General features: G+C 39.6%; 1 protein-coding gene across 4 annotated transcripts in view; it reads right to left on the bottom strand.

Moving 5' to 3' along the window:
• The window catches only part of znf536 (zinc finger protein 536), a 508,286-nt gene that overhangs the window by 33,145 nt on the left and 448,539 nt on the right, over positions 1–26,602 (bottom strand). The gene's annotated exons all lie outside the window — the stretch shown is intronic.

The following is a 26,602-nucleotide window of genomic DNA, read 5'->3' as shown; positions in this document are numbered from 1 at the left end:
CTTTTAAGTGTGCACTTTTTTTGTACAAGCTGCAGAACAATAGATTTTTAAATTGGTTAACAATATTTTGTTTTTTTGTGGTTCCCACAGTACATTTCATTGTATGTTTATGTAAGACATTCACAAAATTCATTGCACTGACAGGTTTGGCAGCCTGGGGCCTTACTGGTTGTCAAAGCCATTCTGTGAGTGCAGTTGGCTGTCTGCATTGAGAAGGCCCCTACACTGCATTCAGCCATACCAAAGCATTAGGAGCTTGCCTCCCATTAGTAGACAATGCCTCGGACCAATTCAGCTAAATGCCTGAGATATCAGCCACTGATTTTCATGAATGGAAGACCTACATCAACATTCTTCCTTTTTAAAACATACAAATAATAAGTAAAACCTTAAGGAATTAGACTTCACACAAGCAAATATTTCATTTTCAACCACATTACTGTTGCTTGCAGCAATTAATATTTATTTGCAATGAAAGGGTTACTTAAATTTGAATTGACAAAATTAGTTTGTAGCTACAAGCAAATACTGCAACTTATTTAGTGCATTTCAATTATAAGACAGAAGCAGGGTGCAATCATACAGTAACTTTATATTTATCCATTAAACTTCAGATTTGCCCATCACCTCAAGCTGCTTGCATGTGAATAATGTTGTTTAGCATCATTGATAGTTCAATGACAAAAAAGGTGCATAATTTTATTTCAGTTTTTATGTCTATGAAATAAATGAAAGGCTTCACAAAGGAAAATGCTTAATGTTGCATTTTGATTATTTATGCTAATTTTTGCATTTCATGCTGGTCTTGTCATTTGAGAACTTGTTAATTATATTGTAAATACTTTTAGCATACAGTAGGTTGCCGGCAACAAAATCAGTATAAAACTGGTGGCAATTTCAGTGTAATTTTCATGTAGATTGTCACAGGAAAATTACAACCCAAGTTGGAAGTAAGTGGATTATTATTTGTTATTGGGTGTCTCTTGAAGGAGGTGAGATTATTTATCAAAAAACTATTTCATCTATTCCAGGAGATGGCTCAGATTCTACCCTCTCATTGCAACCTTTTGCACTCTGCATTCAAGCCAATTACTTTAACTTGAAGCTACTCTTCTAAATTAGTTTAAGATACAGAGAGATCAGAATTGAAGTCTTATCAATGTTTGATGACTTCATCACCCCAAACACATTTACAGGTAGTTGTTAATAATCCAAGAAGATGACATTATTTCTATAAAAAGGTGATAATGTGGCTAGAAGTATTTGTAATAAGTACAAAAAATAAACAATGTGAGTTCCACAGATGGAGGGATATAACCTGGTAAATTAGTGTGACACTGAGCTGTGTTTTACAGCTCCAGAACTCACCATGAACTCTATATTTGTAGAAGTGAAGAATCACATGCTATGTGTTTATGATAATGCTGAAAGTTGATTAGAACTTTTGGTAATGAGATATTTTTATTTTATGTAAGAAACGTAGACTGCAACTGATAACTAGCATGCATTTAATTGCACATTATTTATAATGTTACTTGGCGATGGAACATGGAGATTAAATTAAGGAAAAATAATCTGTGACTATTTGTCTATTTTAAAAATCATTATTGCTCTTATTGTGGAATGATATTATTTTAGAATCCATTCTGATGAGAAGTTACACAATGTTGCTTAATTGGTTGTTACTCATCAACAACTTAAGTTAAAAAAGGTAACTTGCGTCTTCCTTATTTCTACAAGTCCAAATTTCTAAAACTGAAATTTATAAGCTCTTTTAAATATATGCATATTTTCACAGTTATCAAACTGGAAACACATTGTCCATAAGACAATCCGAATATATGATGTAGAACATTACCAATAGGGATAGAATATTCAGGATAAAACCTACAGCAGGGTGGTTGCTATAGGCTGTACCAAAGCATACGTTCTTTGTCAATGATTATTTCAAAAGCAACTTTCCACAACCATGCAATTCAATATTCAAATTATGCTGCACAGTGTGACCACTAGGTGTCTTACCAATACATAATAAAAACAAAGTTCATTCATCCTGCTGATGAACTGTTTCCTGAATGTCTGTTGCTCAACTATTTTCTTTTTCACTCTATATAAATCCAACTGAAATCTATATAACAATAGCTGCTAAAAGAAGTTAACTAATTAAAATAAATGACATAACAAACAACACACAAGATGCTGGAGGAAGTCAGCAGTCCAGGCAGCATCTAGAGTGAACTCTACTCTTCATCTATTTTTCTCCAGTCCTGCTGAAGGCCAAAATCTCGACTGTACTCTTTTCCATAGATGCTGCCTGGCCTGCAGAGTTCCTCCAGCATTTTGTGTGTGTTGCTTGGATTTCCAGCATCTGCAGATTTTCTCTTATTTAACATAACACACATTTGGAGACACAAGCAATATGAGGTGTTTCCAGTCTAACTCCTATCCCTTAATGACTTATCCTCAAATACATACAGACATAGCATGGAAAAATCCCCTCAGCCCAGCAAGTCTGCATCAACCTTAAACCATATAAATCCTACATTAAATCTCACTTTTTATACCTCCGGTATGTTCTTCAATTCCACCCCCACCCCCCACCAAATTCCACCACTCAGCTGCATATTAGCGGCAATTTTCAGTGGCCAACGAGCTTCACCCTCTATGAAGAGAAAATCTGCAGATGCTGGAAATCCAAACAACACACGCAAAATGCTGGAGGAACTCAACAGGCCAGGCAGCATCTGTGGAAAAGAGTACAGTCGACGTTTCGGGCCGAAACTCTTTGCTGCACATATCTGAGATATAAGAGGATTGTGAAGCACCCAGAGGAAGCCCATTACCACAGGGAGAACGTGCAAACTCCAAGCAGCCAACATGCGAGGCCAGAATTGAAGCCAGGTGTATGATCATGTAAGGTAACAACTCTACTGGCCGTGTCCTTATTATCATTAGCTCTTGGCCTAGACTTGAAGAAGTAATCATTTCTAGAGAATGGTTCACAACTGTGAACATTCTGTTTGCCTATATTCATGCAGTTGAAAATTCAGGAGAGAATTATTATAAATTGTGTCAAAACTCATAAAAGCAGAAGTAAAGACGAGAAAGTCCGTAAATGCTGGAAATTCACACACAAAATGCTCGAGGAACTCAGCAGGTCAGACAGCATCTAGGGAAATGAATAAACAGTCGGCGTTTCAGGCCAAGACCCTTCTTCAGGACTGGAAAGGAAGGGGGAAGATGACAGAACAAAAAAGATGGGGGGAGGGGGTGAAGGAAAGCTTAAAGGTGAAGCTCGGTGGGTAGGAAAGGTCAAGGGCTGGAGAGGAAGGAATCTGACAGGAGAGGAGAGTGGACCATAGAGGAAAGGGAAGGAGGAGAGGACCCAGGGGGAGGCAATAGGCAGGTAGGAAGAGTAAGAGGCCTGCATGGGGAATAGATAAAGAGAGGAGCGGGAGAAAAACATGGGAAGGAGAATTTGATATTCATGCCATCAAAAGCTGAAGTAATCACTTTCTTTTAATCAAAGCATAAAAGCAATAACTATCATGGAGGTGGATCACAGAGATATGGCATTACATGATATCCTTATTTTAGGACATAGTACTCATGGAAGAATGTCTTCCTTGCCATCATGAAGCAGAACTGCTATTTATTGTGAGTATGGAGAATGCAAATGCTAGCTGGTTTTGCACATCTTAAAATGGATTTGAAATCCTGGCACTATGAAAAGAAAGTGACTTGCTTCATTCTAATGTTACTTGGCCTTTAAATTGTCATGTGACATTTACAGAATGGAATTTCAAGTATTTTTATTGAAAGAAATTTGAAATGCTAATTCATCAGTCATATTGTGGAGGGAGAAGAAGAGAATATTTCCAGAAAGAAGAGAGCACTTTATAAACTTTTATTGGGAAAACTTGATATGCATTCAGCATGAAGGCCCATCTGTTTATGGTTGTAATTCAACAGCAGAAGTTGTGTATTTTATTTCTGTATGTTACAATAAAATGTCTATATTAAGACAGAAAACATAATATGACCAACAGTAATAGATGTTATTTTGATATGAAATGGTATTCACTAGAGTTTTTTTTTCTCTAGTTTTCTTTTAAACAGAACATATCATGTTAAATCACATGGTAAACAGTAAAGGAGTCCAAAGGACAGAAGTCAGAGATTTCGTCTGAATCTGCAAAGGAGTTCTCCCAATTTCATTGGTATTTGCCTCAAGGGCCACTGTGGATTCCTGCTTATCTGTACACTCTGACAGATATTACATCATTCCGTGTACAAATTCTTAACGAAGCAGGAGAGTGCACGAATGCCGAATCATCAGCTGTGACTAAGCTGGGGCAAGATTTATTAAAGAAAAAGGTATTTTCTTAATGAATGAAACCAAAGCTGAGTTTTCCTTTTTAAACTCTGTTCCCCAGAACATGCTTCAGTTTAAAGAAATCTCATTGAAGAGTACATACATTATTAAATCCTTGATTTATCCCATCACTGTGCAATGCATACATACTTACAAGTGGTGTATTCATAATTTATGCTACATGCAGGAATAGGACTATTGAGATGCCCTAACAGTTTCCCTCATGGGTTTTAAATGGAATTTAAAGAAGTTTATATACAGTTACAAATATTTATTTCTACTCCTTCCATCTTTGGCTCTACTATCAGCACAGCGTGGAGGAGAAAACAGTCTGAACTAAAGTTCTCCCCATGTTTCTCCTGTTTGGCATTTTCCTAGACTGGCCTTAGGGTGGATCATTTTTTTCCCTACCTCAGATACAAATGGGGCAATGTGAACATCATCTACCATTTGAGATTGATCTGGGACGAGACTTGGCGGTCTGCTGGTTTTAGATCTTGTCTCCCCACCCCATACTGGAAAGGTTTTAAAATGATGTTGCGTCTCATCAAGTGAGTTGGATTCCACACCCCACCCCCCCCCACCCATCCCAGAATCACTTGCTGGGGTAAACAGCCCAAATCCTGGGATAAAGCGCCCAGAGAAAGCGGAGAAATAAAAGATGGATCTTTATTGGGCACTGAACTCATATCATTGTGTGCTGCTAAAGCATTAATTCCAATGGCTGAATGTTCAAGTTATCCAGAAAGTTTTTTTTTGGATTTGAATGAATACATCCTATTCAATTTCTGTATCACACTTGAGATAATCACCTGGTCCTAGCCCTTTGTTCTGCAGGGATTCTCCCATCATTCTTGCTGGGCTGCTAATGAGTAGAAACCCTCTGCCAGACACAGCTCAATGTCTCCTTTAGAAGCTTTCACTCATTATTTTCCCAGTCCTTTCCCACAGCCTGTATACCCTGTCTTGACAGCTTAAATATAACACAGTATTAACATTCGGAAATGGCATTCAATTTCTATTTGATCTCATAATACTTGCTGCTGAAATGATAATTGCTACAAGCTGTAAAAAAAACAAAAATACATTTCAATCACCATAAGGTATTATCTCAGCTGATGAATTCTGAACCAAAAGATACATTTAAAATAGCCCCATCTGCTCACAACCACAGTTCACAATTCTTTTCAGCTGACATAATCCAGATTGATTCGTTCAGCAGATAAAATTCAGGCCACTTCTGCCCTTTATAGAAGGAATATAATACCAGCCTTTATTCAGTAACAATGTAACATAATGGGATCGGAATGTGCAAAATGACTGGTTCTTAAATTACTGTGACACACAAGGGTCCAAAACAAGCTGTGGTTTAATGTAAAAAGTCATTAGACATAAATTACTAAAGCACTGTAGCATTAACAAGGTCAAGCCAAGGCTGTTTATGATGTTTTTCAGATGAAAACTATTTGCCCATATCTCAAGCTCTCTGTTTTTTACTGAAATTGCCAGGCTTCAAATAAACAAGGTATTGTTACTCACAATGGTTGACATTATAGTATAAGCTCTATCGAAAAGCTAAATGACTGGGTCATGTTATGTATGGAGATCAGTCAGCAGAACATGTTTTTTGGGTAATGTTTTTATCTAGATGGAGTATCCTGATTTAATAGCCCCCTGATATAGGCTCTGACATGACATTTCACTTATAAGATGCTTTGGAGATGTACATTTCATATTGGGCTTTAGAGAAAAAATGACAACCACTGTTGTCCAGTGACAAAGCCACATGACAGTAAAGTGTCACAGACAGGGATTGCAAATGTATTATCGTTCTATTTAGACAGAAATGACATCTTCCTACATCTCAAGAGACAATGTTACATAGTAGCTAAGCTTATTGTGCCAACAATATTGACATCATCAGCCATTTTTTTTTGTAAATCAGTATTCCTGCAGATGTGGGTGTAAAGAAAACCACAGATATTCATTTCAAATGCAAAATTTGTTGTGAAAACAAATAAGCTTCGACCATTATTTGAAAAGGAGGTGGAATGCTGACCCCAGAAAGTGGAAGACAATAATTCAAAAAGGTATCCTCTGGCTCATGGAATATATTGCTACAAAGCGATAATATGTAGCACTAAACTATTGAAAGATTTAATCAATACTGATGAAAAATTATTTATTTTACTTTTTGGTTTCAGTATTAGTACTTCTGTAAATGTGAAAACCACTGTAATTAAATGATTTCAAAGCAGATTCCCCATTTTATTTTATATTTTAAATGCACTCAGACAAATTGTAGATTACAGTAATTGCCAACAAGCAATAATTACAGGCCGGCCTCTCCACATGTTTAGCAGTGTTTAAATTCAATGTTACTGTAATTGCAAAAGAAAATGTTTTAAAATGCAAATATTTCCACGGTCATGTCTTGCAAATTGAAGCATTGCTTTTTGTCCCTCTGGAATTTGGGTGTGATATTTTAATGTTGGTCATGATAAATATCCCCTAGCAATTAACATCTTTGAATTCAGTCTGTCTTTGACACAGTTATTATTTCCTATTGAGCCAGATCTGGCTGGTCACCTTACCTACTGCTCCAGTAGAACAAACATTTTTCGAGCAACGTCATTTTCATTTTATCAGGGAACTTAGTCACGGCCATTGACACTGTGAAATGGTAGCTTTTCTTCTCTTGACTTTTCTGATCTCATCTATGATGTTGTTAAATGGAAAAAAGTAGGCATCTCCTAATCATTGCTCTGCAAAAGCACAATCTATTGATTTTTCTTCATTGGTAAACACCAATCACCATATCTTACTAAATTGCACCAGAGATAAAGCTGCCTAAAATTGTTTTATTATCAGTGTGTGTATACAATATAATAGCAATAACCTATGTTTTTGAGCACTTAATTACTGCAGACCCCATTACAAACATTGTTGGCTTTCAGGGATCATTGCCCCCCATACTCAGACAAAGTTATTGCTTCAGAATTCTAACAGAAGAACTATATTTTCATTCTGTTTGGAAGATGGCCTTGAAAGATACAATCAAAATGCTTGCTAAATGGCTGAGAAGTCTATCAGACATTCATGGATTAAATGGTGCTTGCTCTGCAAAAATCATTTTCATATAAAGCATGTCATTTTGCCTGCTTAGAGGATTCTGAATGGATTCCTTGTGTCTAAGTGTCCATACTACTCCATGTATCATTTCCAAACTATGAAAAGGAATCATTTTGGGTGACACACACTGAATACTCCAACTTGCATGAACACATTTACTTCCAAATGTTAGCTCCAAATTGCTCAGATAAACATTGTTTTTTGTCTTATTAATAAATAGCATATCATGTTCCATAAGCCCATAAGCCTCTATGAACAGGAGCCACAGTAATACACTTTCTGGGGGGACTGAGTTCTCATTTTCAAATAAACAGCCCTTTGTAAAGGTCCATTACTTTTAATTAAATATGTTAACGACATACAGTCATAGTTTTTTATAGTACAGAAATGGACTCTTTGATTCACAAAGTCCATGCCAACATTTTTGCCCATCAACACTAATCTCATTTGCCCAGACTAAGTTCGTATTATGATATTCCCTGTCTGTTTAAGTGCCTGTTTAAATGTCAGTTAAAGACCTTGGCCTTAATCCCTCCTTGTGCCACTGGATCCCGGATTTCCTCACTTATAGACCCTAGTCAGTTCAGAATGGCAACAATATTTCCTCCATGAAACCTTTATCAGCACAGGTGCACTGCAGGGCTGTGTGCTTAACCCCCAGCTCTACTCGCTCTACACTTATGACTGTGTGGCAAAGCACAGCTCCAGTGCCATACTAAAGTTCGCTTACGACACTGCTGAATCAAGGGTGGTGATAAATCAGCATACAGGTGGGAGACTGAAGGTATCTGAGTGGTCGGCAAGACCGGGGAACTGATTGTAAACTTTGGGAGAGGGAGGCTTGAGGCCCATGGGCTGGTCCTCATCGGAGGATCAGAGGTGGAGAAGGTTAGTGGCCTTGGATTCCTGCCTGTCATCATTTCAGAGGATCTGTCCTGGACCCAGCAGGGAAGTGAATTTGTGAACAGGGCGCGTGGATGCCTCTACTTCCATAGAAGTCTGCGGCGATTCGGCACGACAAACTTTTCGATGTGTGGTGGACAGCGTATTGACTGGCTGCACTGTGGCCTCTTGTGGAGGTACCAATGCCTTTGGACGGAAGATCCTGCAAGGGTTAGTGGATTCGGCCCAGCACATCATGGCTGGACCCCTCCCAACCATTAAGCATATCTGCACAAAAAGCCATTGTAGCAAAGCAGCACCCATCGTCAGAGATCCCCACCACCCAGGCCATGCGCTTTCCTTGCCTCTGTCCTCAGGCAGAGGGTGCAGCAGCCTCGGGACTCACACCACCGGGTTTGGGAATGGTTGCTACCCATCAATCAGCAGGCTCTTGAATAAAAGGAGATAACTGCACTCATTTGCCCCGTCATTGATATGTTTCCCCCAACCATTCCTCTCACTTTAAGAACTCTTTATCACATTATTTCATCTTCTTATTATTTATTGCTATTTATTTATATTTGCATTTGCACAGTTTGTTGTCTTCTGCACTCTGGTTGATCTTTCATTCTGCCGCCTACAACATAATCTTTCACTGATCTTGTTATTGTCACAATTCTACAGATTTGCCCACAGGAAAATAAACGTCAGCAGTGTATATGGTAACATATACATACTCTGATAATAAAATCTACTTTGAACTTTGAACTTATCATCAAGCTGGGCTTCGGTACCTGCCTCTGCAACTGAAAACTCCATTTGCGCATCGGCAAAACTCAGTCAGTGAGGAATTAGCTTTTCTCCTTGCTGACCATCAACACAGTTGCTCAATGTCATCAAAGCTAGAGAGCTGAATGTTGACTTCAGGAAGGGAAAGGAAGGGAAAGGAGGGCAAAAATGTACATTAACATTGAAGTATCAGTGGTGGAGAGAGTCAGCAGCTTTTAAGTCCTGAGTGTTAACATATCAGATGACCTGCCCAGGGCCCAGTACAAGCAAAAGGGAAATGCACCCACGCCTTTACTTTTTTAAAGAGGTTAAGAGGGTTTGGCTCATCAACAAACACTCTAAGAAACCTGTATCTATCTGCTGTTGAAGGTATCCTGGCCATTAGCATCCTCCTCTGGTATGGCTAGTCAAACGTGTAGAAACATAAAACATCATGGCTACGTCTTTCCCTATGACTGGTAGTAGCAACAGGAGGTGCTGTTTCAAGAAGGCAATGTCTATCATTAAAGATCTCCAACCTCTCTTTGGAGGTATCATTGGAGAGGAGGTACGAACTCCTGAACTCCCACACCACCAGGTTCAAGAATAGTTACCTCCCTTCAACCACTCATTTCTTAGCAACAGGCAAAACGCTATAGCCTACAGTTTAGCAAAACTATGAAAATCTTGCTCACTTTGCACTAGATATTGCCACCCCCCCCCACCCCCCGGCTATAACAATCTTAAGGAACCAGGCATACTGTAGATAGGGTAGATACCTAGAGTCTGCTTCGTATGGGAGCAGTCTCTAAAACCAAGGGACATCAGGTTACAGATATATAAGATATACATTAGGCTGCACTTGGAGTAGTATGTGCAGATCTGTTTGCTAGCTCCAGATATTCACCACTCTCTCTGTAAAGAACTTTCCCCTCAAAGCTCCTATGCTCTAATTTAAAGCTAGGTCCTTTCTTTTTGGTAAAACAGCAATGGGGAAATGATGCTGATTCCCCACCCTATCTATGCCTAATATAATTATACACACCTTCTCAGGCCACCCCTCAGTGTTGTTAGCTCCATGGAAAACAAGTCCAGCCTATCCAGTCTCTCCCCCTAACAGAAGTCTTTCAATCCTGGCAACATCCTGGCGAACCTCCTCTGTCAGTAATCTCTCTGGCACAGCAACACCCTTCTTCTAGTGCGCCAACCAGAGCTGCACGCAATGTGCCAAGTGCATTCTGAACAGTGGCTTGTAAAGTTATTGTCATAGAATTGTACAGCATGGAAACTGACCCTTCATATTTATGCTGACCATCATGTTTATCTACACTTATCCCATTTGTTTGAATTCATTCCTCTCTATGCCTTGCTCATTTAATTGCCTGTCTAGATGCCTTTTAAATGTTGTTACTGTTCCTGCTTCCAAGACCTTCTTTGGCAGCTCTCTCCACATAGCAGCTACTCTCTACGAGAAAAATTTACCCCTTTGAAACTCCTCCTCCTCACCTTAAACCCATGTGCTGTAGTTTTAGACAGTCTTACCTTTAGTTATTCTTTCTGCACCCTCAAATCATGACTATAGTGGGCAAACACTACTCCAAGCGCAGCCCGGTGTATATCTTGTACAGCAGTAACATGGTGTCCTTTAGTTTTAGACACCGTTCCCATATGAAACAGACTCTAGATATTTACCCTATCTTGGTTCCTTAAGGTTGTTATAGCCGGGAGTGGTAATAATGATAACCTCCCACTACCTATTAAGTACTCCTCATGGCATGTGCCTCAAATAGCATCTGACAGCCGTCCAGATCCTGACCTTCACGTGTGGCTCAGCTACTAAACCCGGTGAAACTGTTTCTACTGACAGAAGAAGGGGCAAAGGCGGGTTACTGGTGCATTGAACCCAGTCGCTTCAGGCAGATGGGACTGGTCAGCTGTGGCTGTCAGCTCAGCTACGAGTAGGAAAATTCTGATCTCAAACCTTCGCTACCTTGCGGCTATACCCACTCATGGGGATGGCTTTGGCAGTAAACTCCAAGGGAAAAGTCCGGAGCTGGAGTGCACAAGGCAGTCCCACATTGAGTCCAATGCTGACTGGCAACTCCTGCAATGCTTTTGGTACCAAACTGCAATGGTCTTTGCCGCTTTGGGCTCATCAGATGCATAGAGAAGGGGAGTTTGCTACATGGGCAACAGATTGCTCTCCGTATCACACTGCCCCGGCTTGCGTAACTAGACAGCTAGGACTCAATATCCATGGTCAACTCAAACGAACAGAGGCCTCAGAGACAGTACACTTGTCATAATTTTATATACATCTTTCTATGTTACCTCTCAGTCTCCAGAGAAATGTATGTGTATATATACACACACATACATTTCATATATATATACTGCTTACTATAATTCAGTTACTATTACATATGGCAATATACTGCAGCTGCATAACAACAAATTTCACGACATATCCTGCTGATATTAAACCCCGTACAGAGTGGAAATAAAGAATATATATGAGTTACAACTGCAGGACTGAAATTTATTTTTCTGTTTGATCAGGTGTTTCGATTTACTCTGCTCGATTTTACCACTGACAGCAACTTTCAGAATACTACTTCTTCCCACAGTTTAAGTAGCACAATAATATTTCAACCTAAATACCAGAGATCAGAGGGAAGCCAAACATATTTTTTTTAAGAAGCAAAAAACCTGCTGACATAAATAGAATCACATATCTTCCTGTGGACATTCTCACATCTAGTCATGGCCTCGTACTGCAGTTTCTCTTTCATTGTCTGCATTGCTCAGAAAGTGATGTTGTTTATTTTTGAGACCATCACATGTACAATAACTATGATTCACTGCATTGTAATGTTTCTGCCCAAACCTTTTTAACTTGAGAATCCATTATGAAAAATTCATTCTGTATCTAATCTCTATCCTCCCTCACTTGCACACACACCAGATGGTGATGTGTTGTGCATTGGAAGGTAATAAATATAGAGTAACTCACTGAAAACAAATGATAACCGGGATCCTTTCAGGCATATGAAAGACCCATAACTCATGGCCCCAGCAGGGGCAAGCAGATTATGAAGGTTTCTGACAATGTATGAAAAAAAAACTTTTATAATAACATATTTTCAATTGGCTTTCTGCTCTGTATGTGGGTTTCTTACGGAGTGGATTGACATTAGATGGGAAAGTATATTGTGGATCATTGGTGCATTTCCTCCTCCATTTTGAACATCAGAATGAACCCAATGTCTTTACAAAACTGGAGCTAGATAACATTTGGGCACACACTCTAGACTTCTAAATTTGATTGCTAGACACCCATATTTAAATTAAAGCTGTTCTAATCAGAAATATCACCGGATCCAATCAAGCTTGCTCTGTCAGGTAAACTGATGCTGCAGGCAACTTTCATTTTCAATCATCTTTGATATTCACACACCATAAATCACACCCCGGTCCTTCATTAATTTGCCTTAAGTTAAAGGCTCTTGGGGAGTAATGTAACGTTAGATGCCTTGGTGTGGACTGGACTGTTGCTATTTTGCTATTTTGGGTGACTTTGAATTGGGGTGGCCTGTAGATAATGAACACTGAGCTGAACTGAATATCGATAATGTGTTTTATATTCTGTACTTTTGCTCCTTCTTTTGTGTTGGCGTTTGCGCGATTTGTTTTTTGTGCGTGGAGGGGTGTTGAAATTCTTGCTGCTTGCACAATTTCTTTTTTGCAAGAGGGGGCTTGATATCTTTTCTTTGAATGGGTTCCGTTTCTACAATAGAGCTACAGAAAAAAAGAGAATGGGTTCCATGGTTTTGTTTCGTGGCTGTCTGTGGAGAAGACAAATCTCAGGGTTTGTATACTGCATACATATTTTGATAATAATTGTACTTTGAATCCTTTGAATGTAGCAGCGATGAATACACCCACCTCCAAGCAATGGAATCAAATCTCTCTGGTAAGTAACATCATTAGCCAATATCTGAGTATGTATTTAATGCTATAAGCCATTGATGAATTTCCACTTAGTAACTGCTAGATTGAAGTCCTTTTCTCAGTACTTTAAAAGTAAGTGTGTGGTAGAATAAGAAATAAAAACTTGAATAATTGCAAACAGGACTGAAAGCAGAAATGTACATTTGAATGGTTACTTCTTCGAAAAGGCCAGAAGGACAGATATGGAAAATGTGACCTTCTGCCACCTTCTTCCAAATGATCAAATTAAATTACAAAGGAGAAAATAGGTCTGGGACCAACTTGGAAGAAGTATTAAAACAGTCGGAGCTTTGATAGGAAAGAAGTCGGCAACTAAGATAAATAGAGGTCCCTGTGATGATGATACTGGAAAAACAAAACAGGGAAATTCAGAAATGGTAGAGATTTTGAATTGGTCTTCACAGTCAAAGCTATTAATAGGAAAAGGGGTTATCAGAAGTGAGGCTTCTTTTTAAATGTCTATCCTTAGAGAAAAAGTACATGGCAAACTAATGGAACTAAAAGCTGATGAGTTCCATGGACTTGATTTCCTGAACCTTATGAACTTAAATGAAGTAACTGAAGAAATATTGGATGCATTAGATCTATCACAGTTCTCTGGATTCTGGATTCTGGAATCTATAAGACCATAAGACATAGGAGCAGAATTAAGTCATTCTGTCTATCAAGTCTTCTCTGCAGTTCAATTATGGCAGATTTATTTTCCCTCTCAACCCCATTCTCTGTCCGTCTCCCCGTAACCTTACTGCCCTTACTAATCAAGAACCTATCAACCTCCACTTTAAGTATATCTAATGACATAGCCTCCACGTAGCAATGAATTCTACGGATTAGTTCACCCTCTAGCTAAAGAAGTTGCTCCTCATCTCTGTTCTAAAGGGATATCCTTCAATTCTGAGCTGTACCTTTGGGTCCAAAACTCTCCCACTATTACAGACATTCTCTCCATGTCCACTCCATCTAGACCTTTCAATATTCTGTAGGTTTCAATGAGACGCCACTTCATTCTTCTACACCCCAGCCAGTACAGGTCCAGAACCATTAAACATTACTCATACATTAACTCGTTCATTCCCAGGATTATTCCTGTAGACCTCCTCTGGATCATCTCCAATGCCAGCACATCCTTCCTTAAATATGAGGCCCAAAACCACTCATGATACTCCAAATACAATCAGACCAATTCGATATAAAGCTTCAGAATTACATCCTTGCTCTTATATTCTAGTCCTCTCACAGTGAATGCTAACGTTGCATTTGCCTTTCTTACCAGTGATTCAAACTGCAATTTAATCTTTAGGGAATCCTGCACTAGGACTTCTGATTTCTGAATTTGCTTCCCATTTAGAAAATAGTCTACACCTTTATTCTCTCCACCAGAGTGCATGACTATACACTTCTCTACGCTATAATCTATCTGCCATTTGTTTGCCCATTATATTAATTTGTCCAAGTCCATCTGCAGACTCTCTGTTTCCTCGACACTATTTGTGAGTATGGAGCATAAAAATGGAGAAGCATTGACTGAATTATACAGGGTGTTGGTAGACTGCTCCAGTGTATAGCTTATAGTATGCCTCCACATTTAGAAGAATATACTTGCATTGCATAGAGTGCAGAGATAATGGTTTATGTATTAAAAAGAGATGAGCAGGCAGAGCTGAGAAAAAATGAGAGGTGATCTTATTGAAATAAGTAAGATTCTGAGCGTAATGGACAGAGCTGATGCTAAGAAGATGTTTCCACTACTAAGGCTGTGTAGAATTAGAGTCATAATTACAGATTAAGATGAAAGGTCATTAGTCTATAGGAAATGGTAGAGATACTGAGCAACAATTTTGTACTGATTTCCACAAGCAAATACATCATTATAACAAAGAATGAAATAACAGAGTATAACTAAAAAAGAGGAAGAAGATAGGTACAAAATAAACTAAGGAAGGATCAGAGGGTCACAAATCTTATAATTTTTTACCCAGAGAACTGTGGAGATGAAGCCATTGAATATTTTTAAGGTGGAGAATGAAGTATTTTATCATAAGAGCCATGGGGAACATGCAACAAAGTGACAATGAGGACAAGATTGTGTCTTCCATAATCTTCTTGAATGGTGAAGCAGACAAGGGGCCAGTTGGCCTACTCCTTTTCATCTTCTTTATATCCAAATCAAAAAGGGAGAGGGGAACTTTAAACCATCACAATCACTATAGATGAGATATTAATCAAACTGACAGATGTTACTGTGTGCACTGTGGGTCATAAGAGGAGAAACTGCAGAAATTATGGGTGCACTGATTGTGATCTTCTAAAACGTCCTCAGCTCAAGAGAGGTCTCACCAGACTGGATACTAACAAATGTAAAAGCCTTATTTAAAAAAGAAGGAAGAGAGGTAGAGGAAAACTATAGGCCAGACAGTCAGGCTAAACTGAGAATTAGTCTAGTTGGCACACTATAACTAGTTTAGTACCACAATAATCAGTGCTGAGGCCTTAAATACTTACCATCTTTTTTAATGACCTTATTGGAGGGACTGAATACTATTGTCAAATTTGTCTTCTGTGCAAGTACTGGTGGAGACATATTTATCTTCACACTGACAAGAAGATGCAAATTGTTTGCAAAACCATATACAGTAGATAGGTTTAAGCAGCTGGACAAAATTTGACAGGAGTAAGATTTGGGTAATGGTGAGAATCCCTTCTGTTAGGAAGAGCAAAAAAGGTCAAATATTGTTTAATTGGAGAGAGATGGCAAATGTTGTGATATGGAGAGAAGTTACAGGAGTGGTTAAGCCAACCAGGCAAAGACATAAAACACACACCAGAACATTACAGCACGGTACTGGCCCTTTAGCCCATGATACTGTGCCACCCTTTTAACCTACTCTAAGATCAATCTAACCCTTCCCTCCCACATAACCCTCCATTTTTCTATCATCTATGCACTCCCTTAAGAATCTCTTAAATGTCTCTGCCTCTACCACCATCCCTGGCAGCATGTTTCACACACCCACCACTCTCTGTGTAAAGAACTTACCTCTGACATCACTCCTGTACATTCGTCCAATCACCTTAAAATTATGCCCTCTCATATTAGCCATTTCCGCCCTGGGAAAAAAAATCTCTGGCTGTCCACTTGTCATTTTATACACCTCTATCAAATTACCTCTCTCATCCTCCTTTACTCCAAAGAGAAAAGCCCTGGCTCACTCAAACTTTCCTCATAATACATGCTCTCCAATCCAGGCAACATCCTGGTAAATCTCCTCTGCACCTTCTCTAAAGCTTCCACATCCTTCCTATAATGAGTTGACCAGAACTGAATACAATACTCCAAATGTAATCTAACCAGCCAGGGTTTTATAGGGCTACAACAGTACCTCATGAGTCCTGAACTCAATCCCCTGACTAATTAAGGCTAACACACTATATGCCTTCTTAACAACCTTATTAAATTGTGTGGCAACTTTAAGATATATGGCAATGAACCCCAAGATTCCTCTGTTCCTCCACACTGCAAAGAATCCGGCTATTAACTCTGTTTTCAAATTTGACTTTCCGAAGTGATTCACTTTTCACTTTTCTGAGTTGAACAGCATCTGCCACTTCTCAGCCTAGCTCTACATCCTATCAATGTCCTGTTCTAACCTACAACAACCTTCTTCACTATCCACAACTCCATCAACTTCTGTGTTATCTGCAAAGTTAATAACCCTTTCTTCTACTTCCTTATCCAAGTTATTTATAAAAATCACAAAGAGCAGGGGTCCTAGGGCAAATCCCCATGGAATACCACTGGTCACCGACCTCTGGGAAGAATATGTTCCATCTACAACCACCCTCTGCCTTCAATGGGCACGTCAATTCTGAATCCACACAGCCAAGTTTCCCCGGATCCTATACCTCCTCACTTTCTGAATGAGCCTACCATGAGGAATCTTATCCAACACATTACTAAAATCCATATACACTAGACCCACTGCTCTACCTTCAATCAATGTGTTTTATCACACCCTCAAAGCTTTCAAACAGGCTTGTGAGGCGTGACCAGCCTTTCTCAAAGCCATGCTGACAATCCCTTATCAGACTATGCTTCTCCAAGCCCTGTCTTTAAGACTCTTCTCCAATAATTTGCCCACCACTGAAGTAAGATTAACTAGTCTATAATTCTCAGGGTTAACTCTACTCCCTTTCTTGAACAAAGGAATATTTGCCATTCCCCAATCATCTGGTACTACTGCTGTGGCCAGTGAGATGCAAAGGTCATCATCAATGGGGTAGAAATTTTTCCTCTTGCCTCCCATAGTAATGAGGAAAAGATCCCAGCCAACCCTGCGGACTTACCTATCCAAATGTTTTCAAAAGTTCCCGCACATTCACTTTCTTTCCACAGTGTGAATATCCTACTAGCTTGTTCTCACCAACTGATTTTTTTTTTAACATTTGGGATTAATGTCTGTCTCCAAGATATTGCTCCAGCCCCACCTTCAATGCTACAATTCTCAGCAATATCATCTTCAAACACCTAATTCTTGAACTCAACATCTCCCTTTGCAATGGATCCTTGACTTCCTGATCAACAGACCTCAATCAGTGAGGATGGGCAGCAACGCCTCTGCCACAATTATTCTCAACACCGGCACACCACAAGGCTGCATCCTCAGCCCCCTTCTCCACTCCCTGTACACCCACAACTGCTTGGCCAAGTTCTATTCTCATTCCAACTAGTGGGCCATATCTCAAACAATTATATCATAGTACAGGAGGAGATAGGGAGCCTAGTGACATGCTATTGTGACAACAACCTTTCCCTCAATGTCAGCAACACAAGAGAGCTGGTCATAGACTTCAGGAAGGGGGAATGGTGCTTCAATGCTGCTTAAGTCAAGAGATTTGAGAGCTTGAAGTTCCTAGTATCACTAATAGAAGAATGAGGGGAGACCTCATAGAAACATTTCGAATGTTGAAAGGCATGGACAGAGGGCCCAAAACTGTGAGTCCAGTGATTTGGTATCATGAATAATAAGTTAGAACAATGAATCAAATGTGGAGTTATTGGAAACTAATTATATCCTCACATGGCTAAGTAACTTGAGTACTTCTAAAGACCAAGTTGTACTAAACTTTAGTTTGAGAGTCTCTTTGTTTGACATGTCAGTTGATACTCTATAGAGGTAATAGGATCAACAAAGGATTCTGGAGAATAGACAGGAAAGTCAATCTGAGGACAATAGCAGATCAGTCATGAGGTGATGTTATGGTGGGTGGGGCAGTCTTGAGGGACCTCACAGCTTACTCCTGTCCCTATTTCTTATGTTCTCAAAATTCATAACTTTGAGGCAATATATTTAGTCAGGAAAAATTTAAATAAATCTCTGGAAACAGATTGCATTTATTCAGGAGAGACCATGGAGAAAATATGCAAGCCAGCCACAATCTCTGAACATTGCAGGGGTATAAATAGATATAAAAAATCTAAAGTGGTGGCCATGTCAGAAAGTCAATAAAGTAGGCATAGGTAACTATAGAGGCAATAGATGTTCACTGATACATTGGAATCTCAGAAGCTCCTGCAAAATAGTATAGAGAATTTAAGATTACACAAATTAAGGAGGAAATCATGACATACTGTATGTGTGCCTTTTTTAACCATCTTGTGGCAGTAACATAGATTGCACAATGTCCCACAGCACAGGATAGCTGGTCTTCCACAAAGAGGTTGGTAAAAGCTCTATATGGAAGGGTGTTTCACTGGTTCAAAAATTATTAGAACCTATTTAAAACACTGCAGTTGCAGAAGTGTACAACAAAAAGAGTATGCTTGAAATATTCAAAAGGTCAGGCAGAATCTATGGAAGGAAGCAACAAAATGAAGCCTACCTGTGGAGAGCCATAAAGTGGTATGCAAAAGTTTGGGCACCCCGGGTCAAAATTTCTGTTACTGTGAATAGCTAAGCGAGTAAAAGATGAAAAGATCTCCAAAAGTCATAAAGTTAAAGATGAAACATTCTTTTCGACATTTTAAGCAAGATTAGTGTATTATTTTTGTCTTGTACAATTTTAGAGTGAAAAAAAGGAATGGAGCACCATGCAAAAGTTTGGGCACCCCAAGAGATTTGAGCTCTCAGATAACTTTTACCAAGGTCTCAAACCTTAATTAGCTTGTTAGCGCTATGGCTTGTTCACAGTCATCATTAGGAAAGGCCAGGTGATGCAAATTTCAAAGCTTTATATATACCCTGACTCCTCAAACCTTGTCCTAAAAATCAGCAGCCATGGGCTGCTCCAAGCAGCTCCCTAGCACTCTGAAAATTAAAATAAATGTTGCCCACAAAGCAGGAGAAGGCTATAAGAAGATAGCAAAGTGTTTTCAGGTTGCCATTTCCTCAGTTCATAATGTAATTAAGAAATGGCAGTTAATAGGAACAGTGGAAGTCAAGTTGAGATCTGGAAGACCAAGAAAACTTTCCGAGAGAACTGCTCATAGGATTGCTAGAAAGGCAAATCAAAACCCCCGTTTGACTGAAAAAGACCTTCGGGAAGATTTAGCAGACTCTGGAGTGGTGGTGCACTGTTCTACTGTGCAGCGACACCTGCACAAATGTGACCTTCATGGAAGAGTCATCAGAAGAAAACCTTTTCTGCGTCCTCACCACAAAATTCAGTGTCAGATGTTTGCAAAGGAACATCTAAACAAGCCTGATGCATTTTGGAAACAAGTCCTGTGGACTGATGAAGTTAAAATAGAACTTTTTGGCCGCAATGAGCAAAGGTATGTTTGGAGAAAAAAGAGTGCAGAATTTCATGAAAAGAACACCTCTCCAACTGTTAAGCACAGAGAGTGGATTGATCATGCTTCGAGCTTGTGTTGCAGCCAGTGGCACGGGAAACATTTCACTGGTAGAGGGAAGAATGAATTCAATTAAATACCAGCAAATTCTGGAAGCAAACATCACACTATCTGTAAAAAAGCTGAACATGAAGAGGATGGCTTCTACAACAGGATAACCTCAAAATCCACAATGGACTACCTCAAGAGGTGCAAGCTGAAGGTTTTGCCATGGCCCTCACAATCCCCTGACTTAAACATCATCGAAAATTTGTGGATGGACCTCAAAAGAGCAGTGCATGCAAGATGGCCCAAGAATCTCACAGAACTAGAAGCTTTTTGCAAGGAAGAATGGGCAAAAATCCCCAAAATAAGAATTGAAAGACTCTTAGCTGGCTACAGAAAGCGTTTACAAGCTGTGATACTTGCTAAAGGGAGTGTTACTAAGTACTGACTGTGCAGGGTGCCCAAACTTTAGCTTCGGGCCCTTTTTCCTTTTTTGTTATTTTGAAACTGTAAAAGATGGAAATAAAAAAGTAATCTTGCTTAAAATATTAAAGAAATGTGTCATCTTTAACTTCATGCCTTTTGGAAATTAGGTAATCTTCTACTCGCTTAGCGATTCACAGTAACAGAAATTTTGACCAGGGGTGCCCAAACTTTTGCATGCCGCTGTATATTAGAGCTGGCCATTGCTGAGAAGGGTAGTTATCTGAAATTATTCATGCCATTTGATGGATTCATATTGAACTTCATTGGAGAACGTATGAGGCCAGAGACAGAGTGTAAAGAGTGGATGTGGGATGGAGAGTTAAAGTGAAGGGAAGAGGAAGCTTAAGGTCGACGATGTTTTGCAAAGTGGTGACCCAATCTCCAGCTGATTTTTGCAGAGCAAAGGAAACTAAGTGGTGAACATTGACTGCAGAACCCTAACTATTAGAAGCAGCACCAGTGAGTCCCTGCTTCATGTGGATTGTGGGAAGGGGAGAGGTAAAATAAAGACAAGGGAAGAAAATGTAAGAAGTATTGGTGGAGACGAAAGATTGAAACGGGATATTGCAGAGGGAACATTTGGAAATGGTTCAGAGTCCTGTCAATTACTTTGGAAGGGAACCCACGGTGGTGAAATGAAGACAACTTAGAAGCATTAATGTTCAAAGTGTCATTATCAGAATAAATGAATAGATACAATAGAGGTAGAAAAATTGAAGAAACACAATGATACCAACCAAGGTAATAGCAGCACACAGGCCTTTACCCAGTGACTACTGACCAACAGACTTTCTAATGCCCTAAATAAGTCCGTTGTAGCAAAGAGCACATTGTCTGCCTGGTTTTGGAATGTGTTTTGATCTCCCAAACTCTTGATTTCGGTGCAAGTGTAATACTACTAAGCCAAACCTATATTTACAATTTTGAGCCAGACTTTACAAGTATAATTGTGTTTAAGCAGTAGCATTTATGATCCTTACATTGTGAAACTGGTAGAAATTTTTGGGTTTTCTCTACATATAGGATGCAATTAAAGTGGGTGTCAGTGATAGCTGCATCCGTCACAGGCTGTATTGTCTTACACCGTCTGTCACTGAAGTCAATGGAAGTGAGTTGAATTGGCAAAAGTTTAAGGTGGGAACTTAGTCCTTGCTAACACTAAGCATGCACAAGAGGAATGACCAGCAGTCGTACTCACCTTCACACTTGCAGTCTTACCGAATCAAACAGTGGGATGTTTGCAGAACTAGCAGCTTTCTTTCTCACATACATTTAGAGCCAGCAACCAAAATTAAATAACTTCCCCCTGTCAAACTGGTTTCATAACAAGATATCCTGGAAATATTAATGAGGTTGAAGCAATACTTTTAATGGTGTGTCACAATCATTACAACCTAGAAAATTCCTTGACGTTATTAAAGAAATTATATATTTCGATTGTAATTACCTTATGGAAATATTTCAAAATATAATGGTTTTATCCTTGATGTTATCATGCTTTTTATTCCACGTTAAGCTTCTGCCTTAATTCTACAAGTTCCTCAATTTTTATTCAGTACTCTGTAAAACGTATTGAAAGTTTGTGCTTTTTCCTCCCTTGTTTGCTTTAGTGATGACACCGTTGTTAATGGATGCTAAAGACACCATCTCACCAGTGTCAGGTAGGAATCAAAGTCACAGAAAGCAATAAGTATACATGTTGGTCCATCGATTTCAATGTGTGGCCTTCTTTGAAGTCAACAGCAAGAATCACGAGGCCACCGCAGCATAGCAGTTAGCAGAACTCTATTACAGCTCGGTGCTGTTCTGTAAAAAGTCTCTCTATGTCCTCGCAGTGAAGTGTGCTGCTTTTTCCTGGGTGCTCGAGTTTCCTCCCACAGTCCAACGTTGTACCGGGTAGGTGAATTGGTCATTGTAACTTGTCCCTTGATTAAGTGAGCGACAGGGTTTCCCAACCCGGGAGTCATGGACCCCTTGCTTAATGGTTTTGGTCCATGGCATAAAAAAAGTTTGGGAAATCCTGGGTTAGAGTTAATCAAGGTTGTGGTATGGTGCAAAGTAAATAAATAAATAAAATCATTGTTCTTCAGCTGATTACAAAGTCTAATTGTCACCACAAGGAAATAATTCTCTGGTTTATTATGGGTTGATTAACCTCACCACAGCTGCTCAGAGTATTCATCTAAAATGTTACCTCTCCACAGATGCTGCTTACTTGCTGATTACTCCCAGCATTTTCAGTTTTGAGATTAAAAGTCTAATTGTGAGGATGCCACTGTCTAATTCTTCCTGTCTTGGATTGAGCTGATCTTCTTCCATTCTCATGAATTTCCTTTCATTTAAATTTGAGGATCTGCTCATAGATTTTGAAGCAAAGGTCCAAGTTAACTCTTTAGTTAGAGGCATAGGTAAGAATGTATTTGTTTGACCACACTTGCATTTTAATAGGGTGGTGCTGATAGTACAGTGTTTCACAGCTCCAGTGACTCAGGTTCGATCCTGAACTCTGGTGCTGTCTGTCTGGAAATGGGACATTCTCCCTCTGACAGGCTGGTTTCCACGAGATGGTCCTGTTTGCTCCTGTGCTCCAAAGACTTGCTGGTTGCTCTGGTAACACTGGACAACAAAGATTTTGCTTCCTGAATACCCTTAGGTGTATCTTATGAATTTTGGTGTACTGTTCACGAAAATCACCATGAAATTTCCTGATCACGCACCATTTTTTGAAATCACTTATGTTTATTATTTCAATTCATAATTCAAGTCAATTAAGATGTTGCCTACAATGTAAGCTGGAAGGTTTCCTATCTTGTCCAGGCATGCTTGCTTAGGTGGCGTGGCTGCTGCATGGCAGGACAGGTTTTAGTAATAATTATTGGGTTCAGGATGGTAAGGATGGAATTTGCTATCACCAAGCACAAGTATTTCTATGAAGGATTTTGATATTTGAGACAGATGCTTCCCAGAATAACTGATGCCAAGATTAAGGAAAGCATTTTTGTTGGTCCACAAAACAAACAGGTCATCAATGACAGGCAATCTGAAGAATTTCCAGTGGGACCAGAGAAAATCACATGGAAGGCATTCAAGGAAGTTTTTGAAATTTTTCTCGGCATCTACAGAGCACCAAACTACATGCAGCTGGTTGAAAGCAAAATTCAAGCATATACAACCATGAAATGCAACATGTCACTAAAGATTCATTTTCTGCATTCCCATTTAGACTTCTTCCCTGCAAATCTTGGTGCTGTTAGTGACGAGCATGGTGAAAGGTTTCACCAGGACATTGCGGTCATGGAGAAAACATACCAGGACAACTGGAATCCATCAATGCTGGCGAATTATTGTTGGACACTTAAGCGAGAAGCCTCAGACACTGAGTACGAATGAAAATCATTAACAAAATATTTTTATCTTAGTTGAACTATTGCAAAGCATCAGCACCATTATGCAATTAAACACATTATATTCAATAAAAGTTAATTTGTTGTTTCTCCAGATTCCTACGTGACACAAGTAGTCTGAAATTATATTTGTGTTCATCTTCAAGCAGTCTATCATAAACAAAAAAAATTCTGAAGAAGCAACACTTTTGAAAATATTTGTTGTCCAGTGTAATAGGTTATTGTACATTACCCTTTGTGCAGGTGTCTAGTGGGAAAACCGGAGGTATATTAAAGGACGTGTGAGGGAGAAGATGTTACAATGAAATATGATTCATCCTATTATAGGAAGCCTGCTTTAACTTAATGGGCTCAATGGTCTCCTATGTTAAAAGGAAATATGAAGGATATGAATCATTATCATAATTGTTGCCTCCTGATGTTTTGGGTTTACTTGGTACCTTAGGTAACAATGATTAATGTAGCTCAGAAGAAGATGACAAATGGAGTGAGACCATAGTGCTTCAATGCAAACCCTCACCGTATGTGATGAAAGATTGGCTTTCGGTTTGGTGCTTGAGGTGGAGTTCTGATTTCCTGTTGAGCCAGCATCAGCTGTTTTGTGCCTGGGGATTCTTATGTAAAACAGAAGAAGCATCCAAATACGTAGACAGCGTATCCTCAACAAAAGAACTGCTGGTGAAAGGAAGGAAGGTGAGCAAAGTGTTGCACTGATCAAATCTTTAAAAATCTTTAACAGATCTACTTTATGAGCTATTACTGAATTTTGAATGGGGATCTAAATCATTCCAGAAGGCACTAATTTGCATTTCAAGATATGAACAGTCTGTTTAAATGAAATACCCTGGAAACCGGTTTCCAACGTAGCATTTAGTGAACCTTCTTGTGAAATAGGCAATAAAACTCATCACTAAGAAGTCGTCTCCATGACCAATCACTTCTTCCCTAAAATCAAAAGAGAAGAAGTCCAGTTTCATTACCCTGAAGATCTTAAACATTCCTGAAATTCACACCATGCAGTTGTTTCATCCGAAGTCTGCCTGAGGCTTTAAAGGTTTAAAGATTCAACGGTTCGCTTATTATAAAGTACTTAATTCTGAAAGTCTTCTTCTCTAGATAGCCACAACACCAAGAAAGAAAAGAAAGGCAGCACAATCATCAAACCCCAAATCCCTCCTCCCCGCACAGAAAAACAAACAAGAAATGGAACAGGCACATCGACCCTCTCCTGCATACAAAAAAAAAACAAGAAAGATCGAGTGGAAAACATAGAGTATAAAAAACTATAATACTGAAAAAAAAGTCTATAGTCCAAGTACATATACAAAATGCTGAAAAGCTGGGTAACATTCTCTGGATACAGTGGCAGTCCTTTCCCTCTGTGGCAGCAGAGCGATCCCAACCGCGATCAAAAGGCAGTCTCCCCTTTCCAGTGGCAGAGCGATCCCCCAGCGATCAAAAGGCAGTCCCCCTCTTCACCAGTAGAGCAATTCCCTAACAATCAAGAAGCAGTCTTTCCTCTCCAATAGCACAGTAATCCCCCGGCGATCAAAAGGCAGTCTTCCCTGTCTGGTAGCAGAGCGATTCCCAGTGATAAAATGGCAGTCTCTCCTCTCTGTAGCGGACCTATCCCACCAGCGATCAAAAGGCAGGCAGCCAGAGCTCACCTTCCACATTTGCCTCGATGTTTCAACCTCCCTTGTCACTTTAAACGGTGAACAATAGAAGTTTTAATCAGTGAAATGGAGCCAAACATCGGCTTGCACTCTGCAGCCATCCTGCAGTCTTCTTGACATGAGGTTTGCACATGTTGTGTCTGCCTCCCGGAATCCTCTTGGAGACTGCAGAGCGCTGGAACACCCAAACGATCTCCAAACTGCAAACCACAGGCCCCAATAGTTCCAGAATCACATTCAGGATGAAAAACAAACATAAAAAAAAACATAAAAGAAGTGAAATATATGGTTTCATGCTATATCCAGAAGATGTCAACCGAAGGAGCATCTTACGCAGGTGCCATCTTGACCAGAAGTTATAACCCCAAGTCAAATTTATTGATAAAACAAACTTATTCAGTTGATGCTACTTTAGAAGGTAAAGGTAAATCATAAATCATAGTCAGATGATTGTAAAGCAGAAACACAAGAGATTCTGCAAATGCTGGAAATCTTGAGCAACAGACAAAATGCTGAGGAAACTCAGCAAGTTAGGCAGCATCGATGGAGAGGAATATCTCATGCTAAGACAGTCCACCAGGATTGGGAAGGAAGGAGACAGAAGCCAGAATATGAAAATGATGCAGGGTCGAGGAAGCAGTACAAGCTGGCAGACGATAGGTGAGACCAGATGAAGGGGAAGGTGTGTGGATGGGGAGGGGGATAAAGTAAGAAGCTGGGAGGGGATAGGTGGAAAAGGTAAAGGTATGAATAGGATGGAATCCTGTAGGAGAGGACAGTGGGCCATGGAAGAAAGGGAAGGGGTAGAAGCATCAGTGGGAGATGACAAGGGGTGAGAAGAAGGGGTGAGAAGGTAGCCAGAATGGGGAATGGAAAAAGAGAGAAGGAGCTAGGGTGGGGAGAAATTACAGGAACTTCTCTTTTTCCAGGACATAAATGAGCGCATTGATGCCGTTTCCTGCAGTAATACTGAACTTGAATATTTTGTCACTTTTGCTGTGAATTTTGTCTCTGCAGATAGTCCATCTCTAAC

The sequence above is a fragment of the Mobula hypostoma genome, chromosome 14, assembly GCF_963921235.1.
Source record: "Mobula hypostoma chromosome 14, sMobHyp1.1, whole genome shotgun sequence".
Classification (NCBI taxonomy): domain Eukaryota; kingdom Metazoa; phylum Chordata; class Chondrichthyes; order Myliobatiformes; family Myliobatidae; genus Mobula; species Mobula hypostoma.
This window is presented reverse-complemented; position numbering and strand designations above follow the sequence as displayed.